At 42.9% G+C, this 19441-nt stretch overlaps 1 long non-coding RNA gene across 1 annotated transcript; it reads left to right on the top strand.

The window, feature by feature from the left end:
* Window positions 1-12623: 12623 nt before the first annotated feature.
* On the top strand, window positions 12624-18905 carry LOC116237499 (uncharacterized). The gene is made up of 3 exons (XR_004168752.2): window positions 12624-12991; window positions 18425-18468; window positions 18831-18905. It is a non-coding gene; the product is annotated as an uncharacterized LOC116237499 (long non-coding RNA).
* Window positions 18906-19441: the final 536 nt, after the last annotated feature.

Here is a 19441-nt window from a genome sequence, read left to right as displayed (position 1 = left end):
TTGCCACAGCCCCTGCCTGCTCATTGGAAGCAATTGGGCAGAGTCCCCTGAGGTACTGAGGCAGCTCTCAGATCCAGCTCTCAAATTATCATTCAACACTCAAATTATCATTCCACGTGAAGAGGGAAAATCCAGTTGGCAAACTGGATTTTCCAGTGATCATGTGAAAGCCACGTTGTCTCTTCACTGGGTGCTGAGTTCCTTCCTGTGGTTTTTATATTAATTGAGGCACAACTGATGTGAACAAGGTGCCTCTGTGCCCACATGGGGATCCTGTGGCCTTCATTACGTGGGATCTTCTCAAGGATCCTTGTAATCAGCTCTGTAAGGTGCCACCCATGTGGCAGTCCTGTGGCCTTCACTACATGTGAACTTTCAAGGATCCTTGTTGTACTCAGGTCTGTAAGGTGCCACAAGGCTCTGCCATGCTGTATAACCACAATAATGGTTTTGCCATTGAACTTCATGAAAGAGAGTCCAGCTCAAAGATGACTAGTATCCAGAAGAATGTGGTGAATTACTCATGTGCTGAATAATGTATCCTGGCACTTTAAGTGTATGAAGGCAGGGGGAATTTTTTGGCTGCTGTAAGCAGGAGAAGCAGTCCAATGGGTATGCTTTTAATAGAGTGACTTGCATACTTTGCTTGTGTTTACTTATTCCTCTTCTCCTTTACCACTAACCATTATGTTGTTGTCATCTGTGTGTTTCTAGCACCCCCACAAATGCTTTTTGTTGGGGATTTAGGATTTGAGCTGATACAGGCCATTGTAGAAACTCATGGCAGACCAGGCAGAGAGGTCTACAAAGTCCCATCTACAGTGGTTCCAAAGATTTATTTGATGTTGGTATTGTGCTTTTTAAAAATAGTTACTGTTTATATATAAATATATATGCAAATATATATTGGCATGTGTGTATGTGTGCTTGCTCACTTGAATATTCAATATAATTCTGACTCCTGGCAAACGCTTTTGATTCATGGCAGTGAGTTCCACAGGGTTAGCTGAGGAGCAGAAGGGGGAGGAGAAAATGCGTATTTCTACATTTCTTCACAAAATTTCTAAACAAACAGAGAAATGTAAATGTCTGTTCTCCTTGCTACATATACATACTGAGGGAAAATGCCACAATTAAATTCAGTTTCCAAAGAGTAGGTTTTATCTTTGCATCTTCAAAAAAATTTTGGAGAGAGTGAGAGTTGTGCAGAGAAGGAAGAGCATTTACATTAAGCAAAAAAGCTAATTAGGAAAAGAAACTTTTCAATTGGTCAAGCTAAAATAATGATTTATTTCTGCAGGAGAACCTCCACACGTGGTAGGAGACAGTGTCCTGGAATGTAATTTTAGGTGTAGCGTGTCAAAGCAGAATTTCTTCTCTCTCAGCTTTACTTTTCTTTCCGGGTCTCGGCATATCCCCATTTCTGATGTCCATCTGTCTCATGCTTAATTCATATTTCTCACTGCTCTCAAAGCTCTGGCTGCCCAAGTTGGTCCAACCCAGCCACCAGCTGAGCACCAGCCCTGGCTGTTCCTGCTTGTGCTCCTGCTCCCAGCCAGAACATGCACCTCACTTAGCTCAGGTTCAGCAGCAATTGCTCACCCCATCTGAAGACAGGGCAAACTGCAGGGAATATGGAAGAAGAAACTGTGTGCAGAGGAGCACAGACCAAGAACTTGGGAAATAAAACATGGAAGTGTGACAGCTTTTGTGTCTTTTCCACAATTTTCTGTCTCTTTCTATTGTCATTTGTGTGACTTTTCATTTTTTGACTCAGGCTGTAAAATGATGACAGAGAAGCAACAGTGTTGGAGGAAGAAGCCATGAACCTGGACAGAAATACCTTCCTTGCTGTTCTCTTCTCTTCTTGGCATGAAGAATAACAGCACGAATTGTTTATTTTCTGCCAGTCTCCCTACGCTGTATTGTATAACTGGGGCAAACTTCCTTTTTTCTTTATGTACAGTGCTTATGTCAATACACAGGACATGACATAATTACATGCATAACAACTTTTGCACCTAGAGTGATTTTTTTTTTTCTTCATGGGACTCAGGAAACTTGTGAGAGCATTCTCCTTCCCATGGGACAGGGCAAAGGCATGTGATGCCAAGGGGGATTCTCACAGTGAGGCAGCAGCTCAAAAATATTCAACTATTCAGTGCAGAGTCATGAGGTTTTCAGTCTTGCTTTCTGGACTGACCCTGTTTTCCTTCCTTACTCTTTTTACTGTAGTAGAGTAAGCTCAATGGCTTAAACTACAGGAAGCTTTAGGAAAATATGGTTTGCCTCTTTCTCAAGAACTGAGGAATAATATTGGCTGATTTGCCGTCTTTTCTGCCTGGGAAATCAAAGTCTGAAGTCTCTTCTAAATAATATCCCCAAAGGCCATTTTTCTTCCCAGCCTCAGTTGTTGTTTCTGTTTATACTTGTTTTGTTTAGTTGGCTATTGTTATTGTGGTTTGTCATTATTTCCAGCCCACTGGGGTGGATCACTAGACCAAAAAAAGGACAAAAGCACCCTCAGAGGGACCAAAAACCTAGTGTCTGCTCTCCCAGGTCAATACCCGAGCTGCAAGGTTAAAGACTCACTCACACTCTCTGCTGCTCTCTTTTTCCAGTCCCACAAACCTTGTGTTCTCTGCTGCTCACTGGTCAGGCCTCAAGGAGGATGAAAACAAGCTCTGTTGTATCCTCTCTGACTACATAGAGCTCATGGACTGCTGAATCTCCTGTGAAGTCAGGGACGTGTGCTTCCAGCTTTTTCAGGATGACTAGGAGTGGGCACCACATTCCTGGCCACTGGAGGATTGGTCTCATTCATTTATTATTACTTTGTAAAAAAAGAGCACCATCTCCAAACCCCCTCAAGGTAGGGGCATTGCAAAGGAAAGCTGCAGCAACCTGTGAGAAGCCTCATCTTGTACACACACAGAAAGTGAGTCAGAAAAGTGTCTTTGACATTAAGACCTCAGGAGGATTTAGGCGGGACAATACCTAGCTTCTGGATCCTGATAAGGGATAAGAGTGACCTGAATCCTTAACAGCATGAAACCTGAGGCTCTGCTGCATATCTACACAAGCACAGCTCAAGGACCATGAGGAATTTTAAACTCATAAATTCATGGGCATATAGAGCTTAACCTGTAGGGTTAAACATTGGAAGTATGAATGTTTTCTGGATTTTATGCATACGTTACACCCCACTTTAGGTGCTAAATCCTTTTGGGGAGGGTGGGATTTTTTGCTTCAATGAGAAGAAGCAATATGCAGCTTCAGTAACACACATGACTGGGGAAGGCTTGAGAAATCTGCTTCTGCAGATTGCACTGGCACCAGAGCTGGACCTGAAGTTTGAATCTGAAGAAGCTGCCTACCCCCTCGGTGTCAGTGGTGCAGAGCTGGAACCAGGTGAGCGACACCAGCATTTTGCAGGCACCTGGGCCCCTTGTACACTTATGGCTGGACCAGGAAGTTCCATGTCTGATTGAAATGACATAAAGAAATAAGATTTAATTTTAAAAACTGCTGCATTACAGTTTGACACAGAAGACCTAAAGTTTGAGAGGATTGCTCTCAGGGAGCTTTCACAACAAATTTCTGAATTTCAGTCTTTTAATCCACAGTGTCTCCTGAGGCTGAGTCTGGATTTTGTACTTATGAAGAGGTTTATTTTCCAGTTTTGTTCAAATACAGCAGTCTCCCAAGAGCAACATTTTACAGATTTTGATGGTGGAAGATGGCAGAATTCTTGCAAGATTAACAGCATTTGCTCTATAGCCAACTATCAATTAAAAACCTTACGTGGTCCAAAACATTCCCCTCAGCCCAGTTCTGATGGATTCCTTAAATGAACACTTACATTCACAAACTGCTGGTAAGAAAAAGCATGAGTAATGTGTTCAGATAATCTTGAAGTCAGCTTGATTTGTTATTTTTGTTCTCACTGTTCTCAGACAAATAATAAAATAGTAGCTTTCTTACACAAATATTTGTATTTTAATACTGAATCTACCTGTGCCCCCCCTAACCCCCCCCGCAAAAAAAAAAAAATTAATAAATCGTTGTTTTCCAAGCACTGTATTTGGTGCTGTTATCAGACTAGAACTAAAAATCATTCCTCCTTTGAAGAAGCTCAGACAAACGGGTAAGCCAGGCAAAATGTCCCCAGGGGAAAACTTACTTCATTTCTGAAACATTAACAACAGCAATCAAATGAAATGTGAGTATTTTCAGAGTACATACTGTGCCTTAGGACATTTAAGCTAATTTCTCGAATAAAGGAACTTTTCAGTAACCTTAAAGAAGCATACTCTGAAAAGACAGTTCTGAATATCAGCTATTTCTGACATGTACAATATGCAGAAAAATTAGGCTTGGGGGATCCACATATTCCACTTTTATCTTCTTAGTAAGTTTATTTTGTGTATTTATGCTATTCAGCTTGCATATTGTAGCTGGTAGATGCCCTTCAGTTTGCCTGTGACCGATGCTGCTGTTTTGTGATAGTCCCTTAGAGGCTCCTCGTGCTTCTCGGTGTTACTCAGTTTGTTGCTGCAGTAGGGATCAGGGTGTTAGCTGAAGTTGGTGAGCTGAAGGGAGCTGGCAATCTGACCAGTCTTCTACTTGTTTCCAAGCAAGTATTGTTTTCATGAAAATACTCCCTGCCACCACTGCCATAGTGTGCATGGGTTGGTGCTTTTTAATGCACCTGGTGAAATACCTGGGACTGGAGGGTTTGCTGATAAAACTGAATAAAATCAAACTTTATGCCATTTAAATAGCCACGGTTTGGGGTGGTTTTGCCAATACCTTACCAGGAATCTGATTTGAATTGTTTTCCTGAGGTCAGTGTAACTGCAGAAAGTTCCCATCTGCTCCCTCTCAGATTTTTTACTTCTTAGTGCCATTGAGGCATTAGCAAGATGGACAAATGATGTTTGTTCTTTCCCAACTGCCTCATCTTTAGCATTTAAGCACAAGAATCTGAAAAACCACCAATAGCAATTAAAGGGAACAAATTAATCTTACCACCAAGGCAACACACAAAATCAGTCTGCAAGGAAATATATATGTTTATTTACCCTGGGAAATTAGGTTGTCAGCCTTCTCACAGGGACACAGTTGTAGAAGTATTAATGAGCAACCATGCCTGAGTCTGCACTAGTAAGCTAAGCATAGCTGGAACTGCTCCTAGGTACTGAGACCAATGGAGATGGAAATGGGTACATCTGTGGTATTGATCTCTCTTCCCCTCTGTGCCCTGCAAACAAATTATTTACTGAGAGCAATCCTGGCACATGCCAGCTCTTGGCCCGTATTTGGGAATTGTTTAGGAAAGTTGGCCCCAGTCCCGCTGTGCCAGGCACTGTGCTAACAATTAAACAACATAGACAATTAATTGTCTTCCAGTGCCTGGGAATGTTCCTGGCACTCTTTAATTTACCAGTATGGACGTTAGCTTTGGAGTTCAAGCATTGCCAGATTCAGCCCGGCTTCCCCCTGTCTTTAAAAGAAGAGAAACAAGCAAACAAAAACTGACATTCAGGGGAGCAGTTCTGCTGCATGTGGTCCTTCTTGGAGCCTGAGAAGTATGTAAATTCACAGGCTCTATTGATTTGCTTCAAATTACTTCGAACTGACAATAGAATAAAGACAAAAAGCAGAAATGGCCCAGAAAATTGCCTTACTATTAAGAAAAAAGAAAAAAAGATTTTAGCTTTAATCATTTTACTTTAGTGAGTGACAGAGCTTGAGGAAGAAGTCTAGATGTGGGGCTCAACTGGGAGGCTCGTCATGGAGCTATGTAGAGGAAATGTGAGGAAATGTTGCTTTTAAAAAAATAATACATGTGCTACAGAGAGCAAAGAAGAGGTCTAATCCCTTTGAAGCTTGCAGTTTTATGAGAGCTCTGTCCTTGGGAACTGTTCACCAGAGATGAGTAGAGCCGCTTCGAGCTTTGCAAAATTAGTACAAACATAAGGTGAGTGGTTTTATCATAAAATTGGAGTGGCCATTAAAACTTCAAAGGAGACGTATGACCTGAATTTTACCTGTCACAGTCTGGAGTATTTATTATAGGAAGATTTGATTCCTTTCTTTAGTTAACAACCTGGTACTCACGTGAGGTCAGGGGCCAGATTATAGTTTTCATTGGTGGTATGACAGATTAGATGTTAATATTTTATTGCTTCTGACCTTGGGAATTCATAAACCATTGGAAAGGTAAGAGCTGAAAAAATGCCGTGGCTCCCTTTGGAGTGAGAGCATATTTCTAATTCCAGAGTGTGACCACAGTATATGTTTACATTGATTAGCATGTAAACAGGCTGACTTTGACATCCTCAAAGGATGCTGGGGATTGTAATCCTTTAGGAGCTTTGGTCAAGCAACACCACTGCCCATTTGCTGCAAGTTTGAAATCAGAATACCTCAAAGGAGCAGCAAATTCAATATTCAAAATGCTAAGGAAAGGCACTGTGATAAACCCATCTTTTCCCAGGAACATCCATATATTTCTATAACCTCTGTCCTGCCTCCTAAATCTGTTGGTTGGTTGTGCAAAAACTGTGGTTTAGCACCTCGTTCTCATGGGCATAGAGGTAGCCCCTTCCCCTCCTTCTTGCTGGGGCTGCCAAATTGGCTGCACCATCATTCGGTCCCTTTTTCTACTGCCTTAGTACAGTCATTTCAGCCTTCTCCTTTCACACATTTGACACTCTTCTCCAAAGCGTAGGCTTTCCTATGGTTCCCTATCTCTCAGTGTTTTCTGTTGTTTCTCTGTCTGTCTGCCTGCCCCCAAGAAGTGCTTGTAATGGCTAGCTTAAAGAATCAATTGCCAGGTCTTTGGCTTTGTAGACTGTTTGCATTGCATCTTAGCAGGGAAATAATAGCTGCATCTGAGTGAACAAGTTTGCCTGCAGCTGTATTTGTAAATAATCGGAATCATTTTACTAATATTTGCATGAGTGTGAGATGATTATTGTTCTAAGAGAATATGACAATATTATTTTAGCAGTACTCAAGTGGAGTCCTCTATAAAACTGTTCATCTGTACATTTCAAAGAGATAACTTGATTCAAAGAAACAGTATGGCTACAGCCCAATTGAAAGCATAAAATATGGGTTTGAGTTCTGAAGCAAATACTAGCCATCATACTTCCTGTATATAATTTCCTACATCTAAATTAAGATTTCTGTAGATTTTGAAGTACAGATTTCAGTAGATTTTAGGTGCCTAATCCCACACAATAGCATAGACAGCAAACTGCCCTGCTTCTATTGATACCTCTATGATCACCCTAAAAACAGTAGTACTTTTACTCATTAGGAACAATAACGGTGGTAGCCAGCTTTTGCATACTAGGCCTGTGGGATGACTACTTTTCCAGGAACTGCAATGCCCACAAGACTTTTTACGTTAGCCTGTTACTGGTCTAACCGCTATGATACCACCCAGTAGTGCAGACATGTCAGGGTACAAAGATTCCTGGGAAAGGAAGACTTTATGAAGGGAACACTGGATTTGTGTCACCCGATGCCTCCAGAAGACAGTGACTGCTATGGTATATAGATGTGCAAAATCTAGCCATTGTGATTTTAAGGGCAAAAGGAAGCTATCTACAGACATCTCTGTGAAGGGACTGCCTCAGACCTCTTCCAGCAGTGTGATTGGACTTGGAGATAGGATTACAATCTTTGAAATTAAAACAACAACAACCAAACAAAAAAAGACAACCCAACAAACTAGCAATCTAGAGGCTAGCAAAGTAGCCTGCTTCTCTCACTTCCATGGCTTCCCTAGACAAAAGCTGTCCACCCATCAGCACTGAAGTGACTGAGAGCTGCAGGTCTCTTGGGCCATTGATCAGGGCATGTTTGTACAGTCCTGATGGATCTCTTCTCATCTCTGCAGCAACCTGAAAACTCATCACTTTGTTCAAACTCACTCCTTCCCTAATCCTTCCCCCATATTTCCCAGCTGTAGTCTCAGTTTATCCTGTTTCCTCCTTCCTTTCTCCTTCCAGTCAGTGCTCTTGTCACAGCAACCCTCACCACAGACTGATTGACAGTGTCCTAAACAAAGCCATCTCACCACCTTCTTACCAGAAAGACCCTTTACTCTCCCAAGACAGCAAGAGGGAGACTTGTCCTCTCCTTCCTTGCTACATCAGGCCCACTGCATTCCCTCTGTTCTCTCCCACCACATTGGTACCCCAATCCTCTCAACATAAGGAAAACTCAGGATTAAATTGTTCCACCAGCAGCTAACAAGCCACAGCAAAACTGGCTTGGCTGGTTGGAGACCAGCCAAATAGCAATACAGTGGATCATGTGTCATGGGCACTTATAGAAATGAAATGTCACTGCACTCAAATAGAGAAGGAAGACTTGATCTCAGGCCATGAGGTGTAAAAAAGCTTTACTGGAATTTTTGCTAGTTGAAACTGATCATAAACTACTTATTTCCACTGCTAAAAGAGGCCTGGCAAGCACACTGCTGGGAAACAATTCATTTTTTTCAATTACAAGTACAAGAATTGTAAACTGGATACCAGCCTGAGCAGGACTTGTGGAAGCAGATAGATTCTCTAGAGTACCTAGGAAAAAATGCAATGGAATAAAGTCCAGAGGTAGGGTATTTACATTTCGGTTTTATTGAAAAACCTGTCTGAGACAAAATAGAGACTGTAACTGACATGTATAAGGGTGTGATGCCACAAAAAGGAGTTGAAGCTTTCAGCATAATGCTTCTGGGGAAGTCTATTTCCAGTTACTATTGTCAATGTTAAAAGAAGCTCCTAGGACTAGCAGGATTTTGTTTTAAGTGGTCAAAAGAATTGAATCTTAAAGCATCATAATAAAGATAAGTGTTTTAAAGAACAACGCAAGCAGCACAATATATGTACATATATATACGAGAAAGCTGTAAGAGGTTGGGTCCAGACAAACAGAGAAATCTCTAGAAGCTTGACCCATGTTTTAAATATAGCAAAGAAGTGAGAGAATATATATTTGGTATTTCAGGTTAGGCCTAAAAATAAAACATACTCCTTGACCCAAGTAATCATAATTAAGCTGTATTAAAAATGTACATTAATTTAGCAAGTTCTACTTACAGTACCACAACCAGACAGGTAATCACAACCATCAAGTATCTTTTTACTGGACAGGTTGCATTACAGTGTCTGGTTGTTTTTCACAAGTCAGATCAGGCTTAAATGATGGAATTAAATGAGCAGTGGACATCAGAAATATCAGTTGCATCCAGCCTCTCACCTTGATGCCCAGCTCCCTCTGTAACCAGTCCCTACCCTCTCCCAGGACTTGCTATGTCCCAGCCTGGTTACACAGCTTCACTCTGGACCTTGTCAGGCAGTGTTTGCCACAGTGCCCAGCCCACAGTCCTTCTGTGCAGCTACACCATGTCTGCTCTGCCCCCTGGTCCATTCAGCTCTGTGTCACTCCTCAGCTTGCTTCCCTCTCCCACAGTTTTGCCACAAGAGTCCCCCAGCTCTGACGCTTCATCCTGTTGTCTCTTCTTAACCCATCCAGCTCTCCCTCATGCCCAAACTGCTTGTCTGCATTAGCAAGCTGTGGTCATGTAGTCATTGTCTTGCTTTCTCAAGCTCCTTATCTAGACATACTGTCTGTGTTTACATCATTAGACCTCAGAGTTCTTCCTAGTTCCCATGTCTGGATGTACACTTAGTCATGCCCCAGCTCCATGTTAGGATAGAAACCTGGATGTGTATACTGTATGGGAGCCAGAGCATGCCCCAACAGGCCCAACAGTTCAGATGACCAGGAAATGAGGGCCCTGAGATATGCTGCAGAGCAAGTAAGTACAGATGCGGCAGCTGTTCTCAGCTAGCTGGCTGTCTAGTCCCAGTTTCAAGTCCAACTTTCCACACACAGTCATTGCTCCCCATCTCCACACCCAGACAGTCTAGGTTTCTGTTCCCTGCTTCAGATCCATCTCACAAAACATCTCTTTCCAGCAGATCCCATTCTGACTTCCTGATCCGACTCAGTTTTCAGCTCACAGCTTGGAATCTTCTTAATTAAGACAAAGGAGGTTTAGGTTAGATATTTGGAGGAAGTTTTTCACTCAGTGGGTGGTGACACACTGGAACAGGTTGCCCAAGGAGGTTGTGGATGCCCCATCCCTGGAGGCTTTCAAGGCCAGGCTGGATGTGGCAGTGAGCAGCCTGGTCTAGTGGTTGGTAACCCTGCACATAGCAAAGGGGTTGAAACTAGATTATCATTATGGTTCTTTTCAACCTAAACCATTCTATGATTCTGTGATTCCCACTGCCTTGGCTCCAGCAGCAATCCTGGAGAATGCAGAAGACACGCATTTCTTGCTTTTGGGCCTAGTATATGACCCTTTTCCATTCTTGATCACTGCTACCAGCTACTAAGTTATGAAGAAAATCTGCTCTCCTTTACCTTAGTTTTCTGTGAAAGCAGTCAGTACTTGGTCCATAGGCACCAGAGTTCCACTTCTAGACCAAAGAGAATGGTCATAAAATGCCTGATGCATCCCAGGGTTCTGAAGGAGCTGGCTGGGGTGGTTGCTGAGCTGCTCTCCATCATATTTCAAAAGTTGTGGCTGTCAGGTGAGATCCTGGATGAGGTCACTCCCATTTACAAGAAAGGGAGCAAGAAGGACCCCGGGAACTACAGGCCGGTGAGTCTCACCTCTGTACCTGGGAAGACCATGGAAAAGATCTTCCTGGATGACATGCTTGATCACATGAGGAATGAGCGCGTGATCCAAGACAGCCAGCATGGCTTCACCAGGGGATGGTCATACTTAACCAACCTGGTGGCCTTCTATGATGGAGTGATGGCACTGGTGGACAAGGGAAAGGCGACCAATGTCATTTACCTGGACTTGAGCAAAGCCTTTGACATGGTCCCCCACCACATCCTTATCTCCAAATTGGAGGGATGTGGATTAATGGGTGGACCACTCGATGGATAAGAAATTGATTGAAAGGCTGCAGATGGAGGGTGGTGATCAATGGCTCTATGTCCAGGTGGAGGACGGTAACGAGTAGCGTCTGTCCTGGGACCGGTGCTCTTTAACATCTTCATCAATGACATCAATGATGGAATCGAGTGCACCCTCAGCAAGTTTGCTGATGACACCAAGCTGAGTGGTGCGGTCAACACAGTTGAAGGAAGGGATGCCATTCAGAGGGACCTCAGCAGACTTGAAAGATGGTCCTGGGTGAACCTGATGAGGTTCAACACAGAAGTGCAAGGTTTTGCACTTGGGCCGCAGGAATCCTAGGCATCCATACAGACTGGAAGGAGCAATCCTTGAGAGTAGCCCTGCAGAGAAGGACCTTGGGGACCTGATGGACAAAAAGCTTAACATGAGCCAGCAGTGTGCTCTTGCAGCTCAGAAAGCAAATGGTATTCTGGGCTCCATCAGAAGATAGGTGGCCAGCAGGGACAGGGAGGTGATTGTTCCCCTCTACTCTGCTCTTGTGAGGCCCCATCTGGAGTACTGTGTCCAAGTCTGGAGTCCCCAGTAAAAGAAAGACAGAGAGCTGTTGGAGAGTCCAAAGAAGTGCCACAAAGATGATCAGGGGACTGGAGCACCTTCCCTACAAAGACAGGCTGAGGGAGCTGGGCTTGTTCAGCCTGGAGAAAAGAAGGCTGCGGGGTGACATCATTGCAGCCTTTCAATACCTAAAGGGAGCCAACAAAGAGGAGGGGAATCAACTCTTTGAAAGGGTAGATAACTGCAGGACAAGGGGAAATGGTTTTAAGTTGAGGGAGAGAAGATTTAGGTTGGATGTGAGGGGGAAGTTCTTTAGAGAGAGAGTGGTGAGATGCTGGAACAGGCTGCCCAGAGAGGTTGTGGATGCCCCATCCCCACGGTGTTCAAGGCCAGATTGGAGGGGGCCATGGGCAGCCTGGTCTAGTATTAAATGGGGAAGTTGGTGGCCCTGCATGTGTCAGGGGGGTTGGAGATTCATGATCCTTGAGGTCCCTTCTAACCCTGTCCATTCTGTGTTTCTGTGTTTCTATGTGTCTGTGTTTTACATAAGCACTGAGACCAGATTTTTTGCACCAGCAATCTAGTAGACATCTGCCCAGGCCTGAGTTCTGTACCTAGGATACTTGTGCAGCACAGTCGCATTTAGGGGATTATGAGAAGTGTGGGTATTTTCAGTGACTGTGCAGGACTTCAGACACTGTAGCCAAAAAAATACCTCAGCAGGTGTGCATCTCTTTTCTTTTCTTTTTTTTTCTTTTTTAATTGCCTGAATTTCGATCAGTTTTCATGTGGCAGGGGAAGGCCCAGAACTGGGTTTGCCGCTAGTGCTGGACTTCAGAGGATTGTTTAGAAAACATGAGAACCCAAGACTATTAAAATAAAATCTCAAGAATTGCTTTACGTGCCATAATAGCCAAAATCCTTTCAGAAGTAGCAGGGGAATAAAAAGAAAACCCCGTAGAGATAGATAAGACACCTGTGAAGTTTCAGGCCACACTGTTACATTTTGTTAGATGATAAGCAACTGAGAGCAATCTTTCCTCAGCTGGGAAATGCCTTCAATTGTGCTCTCGATGACTCTAAATCACTGGAAGGAGAAAAAAAAGAGAGAGAGAGAGAGAGAGAGAGAGAATGGGGAGGAAAAAGCAATGGGGAGGAAAAAGTAGTGTCTGGAGCTTTTGAAAGGGCTCAGAGCTTTGTGGGACGTGGACAGCTGTGGCTGTGATCTGCTGCTGCAGGGAAGCCCCGAGTCACCAGCCTTACAGTGTGTCCTCCTGGAAGGAACTGGAGGAGGTAGCATGTGTACACTCACCTCTAGGCTCTGTTCTAGGCAAGCTTATCTCTGAGCTGCCCACAGCAGGGATGGCTGCGCTACAGATGTGCTCTTACCCTAAGATTCACTCTGTATTGTTTCTGGCCACGTTCAAGCTACGCTCAAGGACAAGACCGTCTGATACCTCTATTTTCAATAAGGTAGGATGCAGAGGCTTTGCCTTTCAGCGTAGGATCGCTCTTTGGGACAGGGTGCTTACGAGAAGCGCTCAGATTTCCATAGGATACATATGAAAGGGTTCTTTAAATGCTGATTTAACCTGTTCGTGGTCTTCACTGGACAGCCTGAGGGAAGAGCCCTCAACTTAGCTGTTTGTTCATTCGGTTAAGGTCATGGGGGGCTGATCCTCAACGCTTCAGCTCTACTTGCTGGGGGCAGTTCCCATCTCTGGCTGCGGTTACGAACACTGAGCTCTGAGGCAGCAGGGGCTGCAAAGCAGCTGGAAGCCAGTGCAGTGCGTATCCTTGTTTTGCCCTTCTGGAGTCAGGATGTAACTGGAGCTTGCACCTAAGCCAAGGAGCTCACAGGGGATCTATACATACTTTTGGGGGGTGGTGCCAAATGGGTGATGAAGCTTGCTGAGGGCTACCAGCTTTCTAATCCACTTTGTGAATTGTTATTCTTATCAGTTCTTTGTTTTCCCGTATTCCCATTGCATTTGACTCCTAACTGCTGCATTCAGGTTTCTAAGACTTCATATTCTCTTGGATGTTTCTTGGCTCCTTTGATGTATGTATGTATGTAGGTCACTCCGAAGGTAATGCCTCCTATTTATTTCCATGGAAACCACAACGGATACAAAGAGCACAAGAACACTAGTTGTTAGAGCAAATTCTCAGCTACAAAACACTCTTTTGCAACATAGTCACTGTTAGCTATGCATTTTCACCAGTGACGAACAAGAGCCTGCACGTTGTGCTTGTCAAAATCTTCAGCAGACCTGATCCACTGTTTCACAGCTGCTATGGCAGCGTCACTGCTGAAACACACTACCCAGCGCCTCGCTGTGCTTGCATCCACTGTTTGGTCTCCGTCAGCGTTCAGCAAGCACTGCTGAATGTCAATGGGAGCAGTTTTTTTCCAAGGAGGAATTCAATGACACGCCTTTATTTCTTCCACCCTTCAGTGTCAGTCGCCATTTTGTCAGACTGCCCCTGTGCTGCCGTCTGTCTCATGGAAACAAACTGTAACCGAGTACTAGTGGGAAGGTTCAACCTTTATTGCTGTCTGCCTCTGACATTGTGGACCAACATTATAAAATAGGAGGCATTACTTTCAGGTCAGCCTTCATATGAAAGACCGTGAAGCTGTTGCAGCCTATCAGATGAGTGACACAAAACTCGATGAAGCAGCTCAGGTCATGTACAACATCGAAGCCAACCTAAGCACCCTAAATCCTTCACAGTCCTTTGACTAGTGCAGCCAAGAGGAGCTAGGACTTTCAACTAGATTTTTCATATCAAAACCAGGCAATTCACAGTCACTTTGTTCCATGGCCATATGAGGTTGTAGTCTGACTTGAATGGGAGAGGTATTCTTAAGATTGCTTTTGTTTATTTATTTTCAGATGTGCATACCACAAAAATTAGATTGAGGTTTGGATTTTGTCACGGTTGTCTCCTGCAAAGACTGGTTCTGTCTGTAGCAAGTAGTTTCTGGAGGGTTTCTTCTATTAATTACATGCTGCCACCCACTTATTTCCTTAAGGCGGATTTTGCATCCGTGTTTTCCTGTGAAGCTTCCTTCCTTTAAGGCATTATGTCTGTAAGGTAGGCAGAATGACAGCATGGAAAAGACATTTACAATCCAGGGGTCCAAATGTTATTTTATGCCATGTGGAAGGACGACAAGTGCACAGGCTGCAGGACTGAGAAGACTAACTCACTCTGTGCTAACACTGCAAGTGATTGCAAACTGAGGTCACAGTGGGGGAATTCAATACTGCCTCGATCCTGCAGATCCACCTATGCTTAACTTTACATTTGTAAACAAGAGGGAGCATATGATAAACATAAAACACTAATGAGATGATAATTTGAAAGTTTGTTAACAAAACTTAATTTTTACAGGCTAGATGGCAGAGTGGTTGAGGTTGCTGAGATGCCATAGATGCAAGTGCAAACCTTGATTCAAACTTGATTCAAACACTTACAAGTAACTTAGAGTCAGCTCTTCCTGTATATGGACACTCAGACATTTGGGCTGTCTAATCAGCACCAGGGACTGCCTACAAAAATCCTAGCATCACACAAGCCTCACAGATCAGCCACAAACACAGTGATCCCTGACTCTGGTCTGCATGTTAGTTTTGCTATGCAGAGTCTCTCGGTGACTTAGTGAACAGTGCTTGCTTTACAGCAAGGATTTCTAGGTATGGTTGCTATCAGTCTCCTTGGGAATTGTGGTTCTATGAAAACTAAAGGTGATCATAGCCTTTAATGAATTTGTCACTGTTTTTTTTTTTTTTTTTTTAAATGACATGTTTGGTGATGTAGAATCTTTGTGGGCACACAGCTCTTCCTCTCCTGCCCAGTGGCCCTTGTTCCCATTAGCCCCTTGTGCTCTTCCACTCCTGTTTCCCTTTCTCTTCAGTGAATATTTAGCTATTCTGTTTGATTTGGGACTGTTTCTGAGAGAAGGCTGAGGCAGCCCATCCACATACCTGGGGGATCCTGGCTGATGGCAGGAGAGTCTGGGAAGAGGTATGAGACGCGCACACCCCTCTCTGCCTCCTCCAGCACCAGGAGGGATTGAAACAATCTCTCAAAATGTGAGAGTGTATTTGCTTGGCTTAGAAGAGGATTTTGCGCTTTTTTTTTTTTTTTTCCATTTAATGATCATTAGAACTTCTATCCGTGTCCAGAGCAGAGGAGCTGAGGGGACGCCTGATGGCGGCTTCAGCTCCTCACAGGGAGTGGAGGGGCAGCGCTGAGCTCTGCTCTGTGTGACAGCGACAGGGCCTGAGGGAACGGCATGGAGCTGTGTCAGGGGACGGGTAACTGGGGGGTTGTGGACAGGGTCTGCACCAGAAGCTGCTGGAGATCCAGGAGTGTTTGGACCACATGCTCAGTCATTGAGTTGGAATTTTGGGGGGTCCTGTGTGAAGCCAGGAGTTGGACTCTTGTGGGTCTCTTCCAGCTCAGGATATTCTGCTATTCTATGGTTTGTCATTCAAATAGAAATTATCTACAGTGTAAAAGCTGCAGGAAATTAATTCATTTGATTTTTACCCCTCTTTCCCAAGTGAAACCCATGAATCTGTCAGGTCTCTGCCGTTTGGAGCTGTATTTCGGGTTACACCGGAGGCCTTGTTTTCAACCCTCTGTGCTGCTCCAGTGTAAAGCAATGGGAGAACTTGCCTGCAAGGCAGATGGATCTTTCCTCCATGAAAGGAATTCCCCTTGGGTAGCATAAGGCTGGTATTGTGAAGGTGACTCTGTCTGCTCCATTTCTACATCAAACACTGGCAGGGGGATACCAATGCCAGGCAGAACAACTAGAGCTTTTCTTGCACTTGGGGCAGCAAAATGTTAGTTATAGGACTGCTGCTACTTGTGTAACAAAGTGTTTGAAGGCTTGATGGAGCATCTTGTAGCTTCAGAACCACCTGAAAACTGACTTTACTTTCCCCCTTTCACATTCTCGTGAGTGTAAACTGGAGTGGAAGTTCAGCCCCTTCACCCTTTGTACGATGTGGATAGAAAGGAACAGAAGCATTTTAGTCTTTTCAATTGATATATTTGCTTTAATTCTGTGTCCCTGCTTTCATCTGTCATGTAATTGTGTCAAAGGTTCGTTTGGAGTAGTTGTGGTTTAAAACTGGAGAAAGAAATATTCTGCTTTGGCAAAATTTGCATGCAGAAAGTCTCCTGCAATTTGGTTGTCAGTTCATGCTGTGTGACTTTATTTACAAATACAGTTCAGGGAGTAGAAACTGCATAGAGTGCTTTTTGACAAATATCTTGGAACAGCCCTCCTTTGAGATAGCCGGTTTACAATTTTCCAGCTCCCTTTTCCAGAAATAGGAACCTAGCAACTGTATTCCATTTTATTTTCTGATTGTTTAAGTCATGCTTCTTCCCATATACCAATCTCACAAATTTCATCAAAGCACAGTGGAGTAACCTTTATTGTAGGGTAAAGATAGAAATGTACCTGAAATGTCTGAGTTATTTGGAGACTCTTAATGTAGGCAGATTTCACTATGTTGCTAATATAAATGTTATTCTGGGTTAGGACAAATAAAACTATAAATCCCCACATAAGAATTTTAATGAGTCTAATATCTCCACAGTTAAAAAAAAAAAAAAAAAAAATCACCCAGGAAAGTTATTTATGTCAAATGTTTAATAGAAGAAATTGTGAAGACATCTTTCTATAACTTGTAGTTCTCCGCTTACTCAAGCTACACAAGAGGCCCAGATGGAAGTTATCATTGAACAAGATTTTCAGCTCTCCCAAGTGTACTAACATGACAACTTCATTTGCTAAGAAAGCCCAAATGCTCCTTAAATAAAACTGAAGGGAAACTGTAGCACCACTGCTTAACAATAGCAAACAGAAAATAGTGAGAGCACTTGACTTGAAAATTTAATTTTTGCCACCATGTATTTATCTGAGCTTAGTGCCCACTCTTAGCTGATAAGGAATAACTAATCATGATTTAAGCATTTCTTCAAACCTAGCAACCTGTTGAACAGCTTCTTAATGCACCTATCAATCACTTGGAGATAAGGATAGTTTGCACTCATAATAGCTAGTTGTAAAAATAAATAGAAGTTACTATAACTAGTTCAGTCAACAATGGGATCTTTAAGGTCAGAGTGGAAATAATCAAACAGTGCATATGAATAGGCTGTAATTTTTCTGATTAACAAATGTTTTGCTTGTCGTGTGATCTTGAGGGCTGCTCTTACCTTCTTAGAGGACTAAAATACATTTCAGAATATATGTATTTACATTGGGGGGGTTAAAACAAACACGTACATTCCATTTGCCTTCTAAAGCTATCTGTGCATATAGAGTTTCTTTGTCTTTTATAAAGTATCTTCATCATAAATTTAAATTCTCAATAGGCCACATTGTAAAGCATCCAGCATAAAAAGGGGAAATCTAATAGTGTGTAGAAAGTGCTGTGGAATGCAATCTACAAATTACTGACCTACAAAATAAACATGTTACTCACATCTCTCCAATACAGCTGAAAATATAACAGCCAAAGGGTACACATTAGATCTCATCACCAGTTGCTGATCAAAATAACAATGCCCTTATATAGCCAGTAGTTGTGTGAGAAGAATCAGAGAACTATAGCTATATCTGTATATACATCCCAATCAATGTCACCCACAATCTGAAAATTGAGGAGACATTGACCCTAGCTTTATGAATCCAAAATAGATACTCTGTTCTCTTTCTGGGAACATCTGTCTTTGATGATTATATGAATATCATAAACCCCTAAGTTTTGATATTTTCAGTTGCACCTGTGTTATATAACTAAAAGAGTAAATGTAGATGATGTAAATATAACTTACTTCTCTCCTTACATGTTGCTGGTACAAAAATACAAGGTCTTTTTCTATGTCCTGTGGTGACCAGTGCAGTGATTTCGAAGGTAAATATTTATGTAAATCATGTTCTGTACACAAAACCACATCTGTGCCTATGATACTATACAACCTGAAAACATCTGTGCTTTTAAAAGACAGAGTCACTAAGGCAGGAGGAGACCATGGGAAGTCTCTCGTGCTGTCCTGCTCAAAGCAGGGTGAAACTAAACTTACACCAAGTTGTTCATTACTTAATCCAACTGGGCCTTGAAAATTTCCAAAGCTGGAGCCTGGAACCTTTCTGGGGAGCCTGCTCTAATGGGTGGTTATCTTCGCAGTGGTGATTTTTTTTTTTTTTTTTTGGTGAGTTCTTTTGTTTGTTTGTTTGTTTATTTATAACCTCTCCCTTTTTTCATCTTACCTTTAGTTCTCCTGCCATGTACCACTGTGAAGGATCTGGCTCCAGCTCCTTGCCGGACTCCCTGTAGACATGAGGAGCTGATTCAGGTGGTTGATGGCCATCTCTTCTCCAGGCTGAAAAAGCCTCACTCCCTCAGCCTCTCCTGACAGAACAAGTGCTTCCAAATTGCTGTTGGAAATCCCTGTGTTGGCAAGAAACCACATCATATTTACTCTGTCAGTTGGTTACTCTAACCTCGTTCATTCAATCATGAAAGGAGTGAAAGAACTTGACAGCTCTCTTGGATCTTGCATGTTTAATTCATTTTCATATTTTCCTTCCTGACAAGAAGAATGCCCTGTTGATCACAAAGTGGGATACTAATGTTTGACCTGATTCTGCAAGGCAACAAAACTCACAAGTTTTGTATGCCTGACAATTCCCAGAAGCCAATAAATACAACAAGGATGTTGGCTAGTTGATGTATTTCAGTATTCAACAGTATTCAAGAGGAAAAACCAGTCAGGAGAGAGCAAACTACAAAGGAGTTTTCCAGAGGAAATTTGCTTAAAGTCCACAGAAGAATGAGACTCAACTGATGTCTAGGAGGAGCAAACAGGACTTCAAATACCATGGAG

This window comes from Phasianus colchicus, chromosome 1 (assembly GCF_987193195.1).
Source record: "Phasianus colchicus chromosome 1, bPhaCol1.hap1.1, whole genome shotgun sequence".
Taxonomy (NCBI): Eukaryota; Metazoa; Chordata; class Aves; order Galliformes; family Phasianidae; genus Phasianus; species Phasianus colchicus.
Note: the sequence above shows the minus strand (reverse complement) of the source record. Positions and strands in the feature narration are given on the sequence as shown.